Below are 9,841 nucleotides of genomic sequence, written 5' to 3'. Positions count from 1 at the left end.
CACAATGACCAACAATAAAAATGCAATAGTACTGACTGAGATTTCATCACGGAAAAGCTGCTTTTACCTGGAGATCCAATGACCGCGGCTGCCACCGCCGCGGTACAAAACAATGCAGCACTTGTTACATTTTATCACAGTGTTGTGAAACATGTAACAGATGGTTCAGGGCTTATTATGTTAGTGAGTGGAGTAACCACGGCAACTAATTACACAATTGTTTAAATTTTCAATGAAAGTTGGCGGCTGCTGAGGGCGACACACCTGTGTTACACTTCAGGAGCAAGTGCTGCACACCTTCCCAAATTACTGTTCCTATCAGCCGCAACTTCATTTCAACACCCGAAATATGCTCACAACACCCTTATCCGAAATACATAGTAAATCCCGGTGGTCGGGATACCAGAAGTCACATGACCAACCGTGGCATCCCGTCACTGAAGATTCTAACATCGGAGGGATATCTCTACTAGCCCCCTGCTCCCCCCCCTATGGCTAATGGCAGCTATGGCTAACCCTCTGGGAGTATCGGCTACAGCTAACTCTTGGGTGGTGGTGGCTAGAGCTAACCACCCCCCTTAGTGCCTAACCCCCCCCCCACTTGTGCCTAATTCTTCCCCCCCCCCGCCTTAACCCTAATCCCGAATCCAATACTCACCTTCAGGATGTCAGCTGTCGGTGATCTGCGCCAGTCTCCTGAGTGGTGTCGGCTGTCGGGATTCCAGCGTTGGTCCCCCTTATCCTATGTACAAGCTCCATATTGACGCCAAGTTACACCCGCTCAGCTGCCAGTGGAAGTGCAGCTGTGATGAGAGCATCTCTGAGGTACCTGGAGAACTTGGTGAAAACACCTGAAAGATAAAACAATATATCTTGTATTGAAAAGATACACAGGGGTATATATAAAGAAATAAACTAATGTTGTCTGAAGGTGCAACAGTACATGTTGGGCTGATTAGGTGGCGCAGTTGCAGCCATGATGGCATCTTTTTGTGTAGCCCAGTGGTTCTCAAACTGTGTGCCATGGCACCCTGGGGTGCCTCGGGACACTTGCAGGGGTGCCATGGGTTGTTGGTCCAGGACCAATTAAAATTATTTATGGTCAATGTAAGAGTAAAACCAGTGCTGGCGCCTGTCACTCATAAACTATATGGACAAACAGAAGAAAATCTGATCCCTCACCACACAATGAAACCTAAGGATGACATATAAACACAATGGGGGTCATTCCGAGTTGTTCGCTCGTTGACGATTTTCGCTACGCTGCGAATAGGTGGAAAATGCGCATGCGCATGGTTCGCAGAGTGCATGCGCTTAGTTATTTTACTAAGAACTTAGTAATAGATTTACTCACGAGCGAACAACGTTTTTTCCACGCTGAAGTGTTCGTAGTGTGATTGACAGGAAGTGGGTGTTTCTGGGCAGAAACTGGCCGTTTTTCTGAGTGTGCGGAAAAACGCAGGCGTGTCAGGCAAAAACGCGGGAGTGTCTGGAGAAACGGGGGAGTGGTTCGCCGAACGCTGGGCGTGTGTGTGACGTCAAACCAGGAACTAAACGGCCTGAGCTGATCGCTATTTGTGAGTAGGTCTGGAGCTACTCAGAAACTGCTCAGAAATTTCTATTCGCTATTTTGCGAATCTTTCGTTCGCTATTCTGCTAAGCTAAGATACACTCCAAGAGGGCGGCGGCCTAGCGTGTGCAATGCTGCTAAAAGCAGCTAGCGAGCGAACAACTCGGAATGAGGGCCAATATACTTAATTTAATATTTCTTTCAAAATTTCTCAATAAAAAACTTTTGGCCTAGGGGTGCCGTGACAAACATTCTGATACTCCAGAGCACCGTGATTCAAAAAAGTTTGAGAACCCCTGGTGTAGCCACTACGGCTTCCTCATGTTAATGACGCAGCCGATGGTCTTCTTACAGAGACGCCCACCGGCTACACTAGGAAGTGTGTTTGTGGGGCTGTTGTTATGGTGACTCCGCTTGATATGTACATACTATCTTTTCACACTGTCTATTAGAAGAGTCAAACGTTTACAATGGCGTAGGGCTTGTCTAAGGCGGGCAACTGACAAGGGCGGTAAGACCACAAGCACAGAGGCCCCACAGCTTGCGGCATCTTTCCTGGGTTCCAACTGTAGTGATGTGCACCGGACATTTTTCGGGTTTTGTGTTTTGGTTTTGGATTCGGTTCCGCGGCCGTGTTTTGGATTCAGACGCGTTTTGGCAAAACCTAACTGAAAATTTTTTGTCGGATTCGGGTGTGTTTTGGATTCGGGTGTTTTTTACAAAAAACCCTCAAAAACAGCTTAAATCATAGAATTTGGGGGTCATTTTGATCCCACAGTATTATTAACCTCAATAACCACAATTTCCACTCATTTCCAGTCTATTCTGAACACCTCACACTATTATTTTTAGTCCTAAAATTTGCACCGAGGTCGCTGGATGGCAAGCTAAGCGACACAAGTGGCCGACACAAACACCTGGCCCATCTAGGAGTGGCACTGCAGTGTCACGCAGGATGGCCCTTCCAAAAAACACCCCCCAAACAGCACATGACGCAAAGAAAAAAAGAGGCGCAATGAGGTAGCTGTGTGACTAAGTTAAGCGACCCAAGTGGCCGACACAAACACCTGGCCCATCTAGGAATGGCACTGCAGTGTCAGACAGGATGGCACTTCAAAAAAATAGTCCCCAAACAGCACATGATGCAAAGAAAAATTAAAGAAAAAGAGAGGCGCAATGAGGTAGCTGTGTGACTAAGCTAAGCGACCCAAGTGGCCGACACAAACACCTGGCCCATCTAGGAGTGGCACTGCAGTGTCAGACAGGATGGCAGATTAAAAAAATTGTCCCCAAACAGCACATGATGCAAAGAAAAAAAGAGGCGCAATGAGGTAGCTGTGTGACTAAGATAAGCGACCCAAGTGGCCGACACAAACACCTGGCCCATCTAGGAGTGGCACTGCAGTGTCAGACAGGATGGCAGATTAAAAAATTTGTCCCCAAACAGCACATGATGCAAAGAAAAAAAGAGGCGCAATGAGGTAGCTGAGTGACTAAGCTAAGCGACCCAAGTGGCCGACACAAACACCTGGCCCATCTAGGAGTGGCACTGCAGTGTCAGACAGGATGGCACTTTAAAAAAAATTGTCCCCAAACAGCACATGATGCAAAGAAAAATTAAAGAAAAAAGAGGTGCAAGATGGAATTGTCCTTGGGCCCTCCCACCCACCCTTATGTTGTATAAACAGGACATGCACACTTTAACAAACCCATCATTTCAGCCACAGGGTCTGCCACACGACTGTGACTGAAATGATGGTTTGGGCCCCCACCAAAAAAGAAGCAATCAATCTCTCCTTGCACAAACTGGCTCTACAGAGGCAAGATGTCCACCTCCTCCTCATCCTCCGATTCCTCACCCCTTTCACTGTGTACATCCCCCTCCTCACAGATTATTAATTCGTCCCCACTGGAATCCACCATCCCTGTGTACTTTCTGGAGGCAATTCCACGGAGGAATTGATTCTAATTCATTTTGATGAACATCATCTTCTCCACATTTTGTGGAAGTAACCTCGTACGCCGATTGCTGACAAGGTGAGCGGCTGCACTAAACACTGTTTCGGAGTACACACTGGAGGGTGGGCAACTTAGGTAAAATAAAGCCAGTTTCTGCAAGGGCCTCCAAATTGCCTCTTTTTCCTGCCAGTATACGTACGGACTGTCTGACGTGCCTACTTGGATGCGGTCACATACTTTTAATGGTGACAGAATCATATGCAGTGACAGTAGACGACATGTCAGTAATCGTTGGCAGGTCCTTCAGTCCGGACCAGATGTCAGCACTCGCTCCAGACTGCCCTGCATCACCGCCAGTGGGTGGGCTCGGAATTCTTAGCCTTTTCCTCGCACCCCCAGTTGCGGGAGAATGTGAAAGAGGAGCTGTTGACGGGTCACGTTCCGCTTGACTTGACAATTTTCTCACCAGCAGGTCTTTGAACCTCTGCAGACTTGTGTCTGCCGGAAAGAGAGATTCAACGTAGGTTTTAAATCTAGGATCGAGCACGGTGGCCAAAATGTAGTGCTCTGATTTCAACAGATTGACCACCCGTGAATCCTGGTTAAGCGAATTAAGGGCTCCATCCACAAGTCCCACATGCCTAGCGGAATCGCTCTGTTTTAGCTCCTCGTTCAATGTCTCCAGCTTCTTCTGCAAAAGCCTGATGAGGGGAATGACCTGACTCAGGCTGGCAGTGTCTGAACTGACTTCACGTGTGGCAAGTTCAAAGGGTTGCAGAACCTTGCACAACGTTGAAATCATTCTCCACTGCGCTTGAGTCAGGTGCATTCCCCCTCCTTTGCCTATATCGTAGCCAGATGTATAGGCTTGAATGGCCTTTTGCTGCTCCTCCATCCTCTGAAGCATATAGAGCAGGGGTGGCCAACCAGTCAGAGACAAAGAGCCAAAAAAAAATGTGTTAGGTACGTCAAAGAGCCGACATCGAGCCAAAGGCGCACATGCAAAAATGGGGTGTGACCTTGTACCTTCTAGGCCACGCCCATGGTATAAAATACATTGAAAAAGCCAGATCCAACATAAAATACATTGAAAAAGCCACTTCCACATGAAATAATTGTAAAAGCCAGATCCACATAAAATATATTGAAAAATCCAGATTCACATAATACACTTCAGCTCCCCCATGTGTCACTCCAACCAGCACCCTCTTATCACTCCAACCAGCACCCTCCTGTCACTTCAGCCTGCACCCTCCTGTCACTTCAGCCAGCACCCTCCTGTCACTTCAGCCAGCACCCTCAAGTGTCACTTCAGCTGTGTCCTCTGTTTGCTGGTGGGTATCTCATCTCTAGTATCTGGATCCCTCAGATCTAAATCCCCGTAGTGCTGCTGCGTGTTTTTCTGGAGAGCAGTGGTTATCGGATCTGTTGTGGTCATGTGACTTTGTGTGTTAGGAGCCACATTTGAAGAAAGAAAGAGAAACATGTGGCTCAAGAGCCACAGGTTGGCCACCGCTGATATAGAGGGTTGAATTCCACCTCGTTACCACCTCTTGCTTCAGATGATGGCAGGGCAGGTTCAGGACTGTTTGCTGGTGCTCCAGTCTTCGGCATGCGGTGGCTGAATGCCGAAAGTGGCCCGCAATTCTTCGGGCCACCGACAGCATCTCTTGCACGCCCCTGTCGTTTTTTAAATAATTCTGGACCACCAAATTCAATGTATGTGCAAAACATGGGACGTGCTGGAATTTGCCCACACGTAATGCAGGCACAATATTGGTGGCGTTGTCCGATGTCACAAATCCCCAGGAGAGTCCAATTGGGGTAAGCCATTCTGCGATGATGTTCCTCAGTTTCCGTAAGAGGTTGTCAGCTGTGTGCCTCTTCTGGAAAGCGGTGATACAAAGTGTAGCCTGCCTAGGAACGAGTTGGCGTTTGCGAGATGCTGCTACTGGTGCCGCCACTGCTGTTCTTGCTGCGGGAGGCAATACATCTACCCGGTGGGCTGCCACACTCATATAGTTCTGAGTCTGCCCTGCTCCACTTGTCCTTGGTTAAGTGGACATTGGGTACAACTGCATTTTTTAGGACACTGGTGACTCTTTTTCTGAGGTCTGTGTACATTTTCGGTATCGCCTGCCCAGAGAAATGGAACCTAGATGGTATTTGGTACCGGGGAAACAGTACCTCAATCAAGTCTCTAGTTGCCTGTGAATTAACGGTGGATACCGGAAACACGTTTCTCACCACCCAGGCTGCCAAGGCCTGAGTTATCCGCTTTGCAGCAGGATGACTGCTGTGATATTTCATCTTCCTCGCAAAGGACTGTTGGACAGTCAATTGCTTACTGGAAGTAGTACAAGTGGTCTTCCGACTTCCCCTCTGGGATGACGATCGACTCCCAGCAGCAACAACAGCAGCGCCAGCAGCAGTAGGCGTTACACTCAAGGATGCATCGGAGGAATCCCAGGCAGGAGAGGACTCGTCAGACTTGACAGTGACATGGCCTGCAGGACTATTGGCTTTCCTGGGTAAGGAGGAAATTGACACTGAGGGAGTTGGTGGTGTGGTTTGCAGGAGCTTGGTTACAAGAGGAAGGGATTTAGTGGTCAGTGGACTGCTTCCGCTGTCACCTAAAGTTTTTGAACTTGTCAATGACTTCTGATGAATGTGCTCCAGGTGACGTATAATGGAGAATGTTCTGAGGTGGTTAACGTCCTTACCCCTACTTATTACAGCTTGACAAAGGCGACACACGGCTTGACACCTGTTGTCCGCATTTCTGTTGAAATAATTCCACACCGAAGAGGTGATTTTTTTTGTAATTTGACCAGGCATGTCAATGGCCATATTCGTCCCACGGACAACAGGTGTCTCCCCGGGTGCCTGACTTAAACAAACCACCTCACCATCAGAATCCTCCTTGTCAATTTCCTCCCCAGCGCCAACAACACCCATATCCTCATCCTGGTGTACTTCAACAGTGACATCTTCAATTTGACTATCAGGAACTGGACTGCGGGTGCTCCTTCCAGCAATTGCAGGGGACGTGCAAATGGTGGAAGGCGCAACCTCTTCCCGTCCAGTGTTGGGAAGGTCAGGCATCGCAACCGACACAATTGGACTCTCCTTGGGGATTTGTGATTTAGAAGAACGCACAGTTCTTTGCTGTGCTTTTGCCATCTTAACTCTTTTAAGTTTTCTAGCAGGAGGATGACTGCTTCCATCCTCAGGTGAAGCTGAACCACTAGCCTTGAACATAGGCCAGGGCCTCAGCCGTTCCTTGCCACTCCATGTCGTAAATGGCACATTGGCAAGTTTACGCTTCTCCTCAGACGATTTTGATTTAGATTTTTGGGTCATTTTACTGAGCTTTATTTTTTTGGATTTTACATGCTCTCTATTATGACATTGTGCATCGGCCTTGGCAGACAACGTTGATGGCATTTCATCGTCTCGGCCATGACTATTGGCAGCAGCTTCAGCACGAGGTGGAAGTGGATCTTGATCTTTCCCTATTTTACCCTCCACATTTTTGTTCTCCATTTTTTAATGTGTGGAATTATATGCCAGTAATAGATCAACGTATAATACTGGTGGTCACTGGTCAGCAAAACTCTGCACTGTAATCCTCCTATATAATATACTGGTGGTCCCCAGTCCCCACAATAAAGCAGTGTGAGCACAGATATATGCAGCACACTGAGCACAGATATGGAGCGTTTTTCAGGCAGAGGAGAGAACGTATAATACTGGTGGTCACTGGTCAGCAAAACTCTGCACTGTACTCCTCCTATATAATATACTGGTGGTCCCCAGTCCCCACAATAAAGCAGTGTGAGCACAGACATATGCAGCAAACTGAGCACAGATATGCAGCGTTTTTCAGGCAGAAGAGAGAACGTATAATACTGGTGGTCACTGGTCAGCAAAACTCTGCACTGTACTCCTCCTATATAATATACTGGTGGTCCCCAGTCCCCACAATAAAGCAGTGTGAGCACAGATATATGCAGCAAACTGAGCACAGATATGGAGCGTTTTTCAGGCAGAGGAGAGAACGTATAATACTGGTGGTCACTGGTCAGCAAAACTCGGCACTGTACTCCTCCTATATAATATACTGGTGGTCCCCAGTCCCCACAATAAAGCAGTGTGAGCACAGATATATGCAGCACACTGAGCACAGATATGGAGCGTTTTTCAGGCAGAGGAGAGAACGTATAATACTGGTGGTCACTGGTCAGCAAAACTCGGCACTGTACTCCTCATATATAATATACTGGTGGTCCACAGTCCCCACAATAAAGCAGTGTGAGCACAGATATATGCAGCACACTGAGCACAGATATGGAGCGTTTTTCAGGCAGAGGAGAGAACGTATAATACTGGTGGTCACTGGTCAGCAAAACTCTGCACTGTACTCCTTCTATATAATATACTGGTGGTCCCCAGTCCCCACAATAAAGCAGTGTGAGCAGAGATATATGCAGCACACTGAGCACAGATATGGAGCGTTTTTCAGGCAGAGGAGAGAACGTATAATACTGGTGGTCACTGGTCAGCAAAACTCTGCACTGTACTCCTCCTATATAATACTGGTGGTCCCCAGTCCCCACAATAAAGCAGTGTGAGCACAGATATATGCAGCACACTGAGCACAGATATGGAGCGTTTTTCAGGCAGAGGAGAGAACGTATAATACTGGTGGTCACTGGTCAGCAAAACTCTGCACTGTACTCCTCCTATATAATATACTGGTGGTCCCCAGTCCCCACAATAAAGCAGTGTGAGCACAGATATATGCAGCAAACTGAGCACAGATATGGAGCGTTTTTCAGGCAGAGGAGAGAACGTATAATACTGGTGGTCACTGGTCAGCAAAACTCTGCACTGTACTCCTCCTATATAATATACTGGTGGTCCCCTGTCCCCACAATAAAGCAGTGTGAGCACAGATATATTAAGCACACTGAGCACAGATATGGAGCGTTTTTCAGGCAGAGGAGAGAACGTATAATACTGGTGGTCACTGGTCAGCAAAACTCGGCACTGTACTCCTCATATATAATATACTGGTGGTCCACAGTCCCCACAATAAAGCAATGTGAGCACAGATATATGCAGCACACTGAGCACAGATATGCAGCGTTTTTCAGGCAGAAGAGAGAACGTATAATACTGGTGGTCACTGGTCAGCAAAACTCGGCACTGTACTCCTCCTATATAATATACTGGTGGTCCCCAGTCCCCACAATAAAGCAGTGTGAGCACAGATATATGCAGCACACTGAGCACAGATATGGAGCGTTTTTCAGGCAGAGGAGAGAACGTATAATACTGGTGGTCACTGGTCAGCAAAACTCGGCACTGTACTCCTCATATATAATATATTGGTGGTCCACAGTCCCCACAATAAAGCAGTGTGAGCACAGATATATGCAGCACACTGAGCACAGATATGGAGCGTTTTTCAGGCAGAGGAGAGAACGTATAATACTGGTGGTCACTGGTCAGCAAAACTCTGCACTGTACTCCTCCTATATAATATACTGGTGGTCCCCAGTCCCCACAATAAAGCAGTGTGAGCAGAGATATATGCAGCACACTGAGCACAGATATGGAGCGTTTTTCAGGCAGAGGAGAGAACGTATAATACTGGTGGTCACTGGTCAGCAAAACTCTGCACTGTACTCCTCCTATATAATACTGGTGGTCCCCAGTCCCCACAATAAAGCAGTGTGAGCACAGATATATGCAGCACACTGAGCACAGATATGGAGCGTTTTTCAGGCAGAGAACGTATAATACTGGTGGTCACTGGTCAGCAAAACTCTGCACTGTACTCCTCCTATATAATACTGCTGGTCCCCAGTCCCCACAATAAAGCAGTGTGAGCACAGATATATGCAGCACACTGAGCACAGATATGGAGCGTTTTTCAGGCAGAGAACATATAATACTGGTGGTCACTGGTCAGCAAAACTCTGCACTGTACTCCTCCTATATAATACTGCTGGTCCCCAGTCCCCACAATAAAGCAGTGTGAGCACAGATATATGCAGCACACTGAGCACAGATATGGAGCGTTTTTCAGGCAGAGAACGTATAATACTGGTGGTCACTGGTCAGCAAAACTCTGCACTGTACTCCTCCTATAATACTGCTGGTCCCCAGAATAAAGATATTTGCAGCCCCCTGAAACAAAGTGAGAGGACGCCAGCCACGTCCTCTCACTTTCATTTCCAATGCACGAGTGAAAAATGGCGGCGACGCGCGGCTCCTTATATAGAATCCGAATCTCGCGAGAAT

Source organism: Pseudophryne corroboree, chromosome 1, assembly GCF_028390025.1.
Source record: "Pseudophryne corroboree isolate aPseCor3 chromosome 1, aPseCor3.hap2, whole genome shotgun sequence".
Classification (NCBI taxonomy): Eukaryota; Metazoa; Chordata; class Amphibia; order Anura; family Myobatrachidae; genus Pseudophryne; species Pseudophryne corroboree.
Note: the sequence above shows the minus strand (reverse complement) of the source record.